Genomic DNA, 2,720 nt, shown 5'->3' with positions numbered 1-2,720 from the left:
CCGGTCCTGGCCCCGCCTCCTCCGGCCTTGTGGGCTGGCAGCCACTTGAAGGCCATTGGCCTCTCCGCTGACTTCCGCCCAGGACGGGGTCCTTGGACGCCAGCCACGTCTGCGCTAGGCGGTGGGAGGGACAGCTCGGCTAGCTTGCCTTGCTGGTTGGTCATTTTTAGAACGCCTGCTCAGTGTCAGGCTGATATTAGGGGCTGGGAAGACTGGGCCCCCCGCTGTGAACAGGCCGGACACAGCCTCCACCTCACCCCCGTCCCTCCCTAGAGGGACAATCTCAGTTACTTACTTAGTATTTGCTGATTGCCAACCGTGGGGCGGCACTAAGCTAGGCATCCAGGATGCAGTAATGGAAAAAGACAGCCTAGCAGGGAGCCAGGGAAGCAAGAGGATGATGCAGGACAATACAAGTGTTAAAGGAGCTTGTGCCTTTGGAGCCATGAAAGGATCTCTCGCTCAGACGGGAGGGGATGGGGACGGTTCATGAAGAGAGGAGGCTTGCAGAGGAAGAAGTCTTGCTTCATCTCAAGATGGAAGATGGACCCACTGGGAAGGAAGGAGACAGAACAGCATATGAAAGTTGAAAGGGGGACGTCCCTGGTGGTCCAGTGGTTAAGAACCTGCTTTGCAAGGAGAGGATGTGTGCGCTAAGTCCTGTCTAACGTCTTTGCAACCCATGGACTGTAAGTCCACCAAGCGTAAGTGTCCACAGTCAAATAAGTATTAAAGTTGAAAGGTGTTAGAGGGCACGCTTTGGGAGGCCGAGATATTTAGACTGAGAGGCAGGCACAGAAAGAGATGGGGAAACAAGCTACAAAGACATGAGACCCATATCCATGAGTGAAGACACACAGAGGCAGAGCAGTTCTAGTATCTTACAAAGAGGTGTGCCAAGACCCAGGACTTCACACATAAACACACACACACACACACACACACACACACACACACACACACACACACACACACACACACACAGAGTACCAGGCTGGTTCTATCCTTGTAATATCCAAGGGGCTCCACCGTCCAAGTTAGTAGAGTCAAAGTTCTCTCATCAGTCAAGCTGCTTGGAGAGCTTATTAAAAACTCAGATTTCTAGTCCTTTCCTTGGATATACTGTCCCTTAGTTTCCAGGTGTACTTATAGTCTCCTTCTTCTGGTTTTGGGGAACCACGCTGAACAAACTATAGACATTTTCTGTTTTTTCTGCTATGCTGCACAGCATTCAGGATCTTAGTTTTCTGACCAGGGATCGAATCTGTGCCCTCTGCAGTGGAACCTCAGAGTCTTAGAAACTGGACTGCCGGAGAAGTACCAAACTATAGTTTCAGTACATACATGAAACCCTTTTGAGAAAGTGCTGGTTGTTGATTTATTGTCTCAGTTCCAATTCAACCTTTTTGCCTGCTTGTGATAATCTGAACCATTTAAACATTGTTTTATTGCCTAATGGCACGATATTAAGCATTGCCAATAAAGACCCTGGAAAGACAGTGGAGGAGAAAAGGTTTTCCTTTCTGATTCTGGTGTGCTCATTCTCCAGGCTCTTGCAGAATGAGAGGGTAATTGGTCTCTGTTTAGCTTCTGAGGATGACTTCCCCAGCACCAGGCTCCTGCTGTGTAAGGGACCAGCAGGACCTAGCAGCCAGCAGCTTCCCCCAGGACCTACCCTGCTTATGTGCTTTCATACAGTAACTGCGGTGAGATGATTTTCTATGAATAGCTTTCTCCAGCATCCTAGTGGATAGTTTTCCATCCTATAGGGTGAATTTCTAGCAAATTCCACCAGCATGGTACCATAGCCACTCCTCTGCCATTCACAAGGGCTGGATCTTAGCCTGGGTGTGTGGGGTGCAGGATTCTTCATTGGGCACAACCATTGTACTATTTTAGCCCTATGGCTAGTGGCTGTGCCCCAAATCTGCTACTCCTTTATTCTTTCAAGTTCTCTTTACTTCTCAGTGGCCAGTCCCTCTTTACTCATGTTAGTTGCTCAATCATGTCTGACTCTGAAATCCCAGGCTCCTGTCATGAAATTCTCCAGGCAAGAATGCTGGAATGGTCAGCCATTTCTCTGAAAATATTTTATCAATTGCAGAAAAAATAAGAATAGGAGCATCTTGGATGATGTCATTAATGATTTAAATAGATTTCTATTTACATTAATTTGTATTGATCTTATATCCCACACAAATGTATTCAAAATTTTGTATCTCATACATTGTTATTAGATATCTATTGCCGGGGGCCAGCGTGAGGAACTCCGCCCATGGCAAAGGTCATGAGGAAGGAGGCTTGGCATACGCAAAGGCGTGATCAAGCCTCAGGAAACCCCCTGTTCCTGAGCATCTAACCCCAAAACCAGAGTCTGTTTTATGCTCTCACCTACATCTCTGACTTTACGGGGGGCTCTCCCCCATAACCGTTTCTCTCAGAGAAGGAGTAAACATGCAGCTCCAAGGCAATAAAAATTCCTGGGCGTGACGAGTGTTTCAGCTTACAGACTCCTTTGAAGGTTATCTAGCCCACCTGTATAGGTTCATCCGGCCACATGTGATTGTTTACAGCCTCCCAACCTGAGAGGCACGAGATGTTTTAGACTTACTAAAGGCAAAATCTTTTGGGGAGTTGGAAATTATTAGTATAATGGGTTGGTTAGGAATTATATTGGTGAAGGGTTCTTCATTTGTTGTGTCAATAATTGCTGCTAATTC

The sequence above is a fragment of the Capra hircus genome, chromosome 7 (genome assembly GCF_001704415.2).
Source record: "Capra hircus breed San Clemente chromosome 7, ASM170441v1, whole genome shotgun sequence".
Taxonomy (NCBI): Eukaryota; Metazoa; Chordata; class Mammalia; order Artiodactyla; family Bovidae; genus Capra; species Capra hircus.
Note: the sequence above shows the minus strand (reverse complement) of the source record.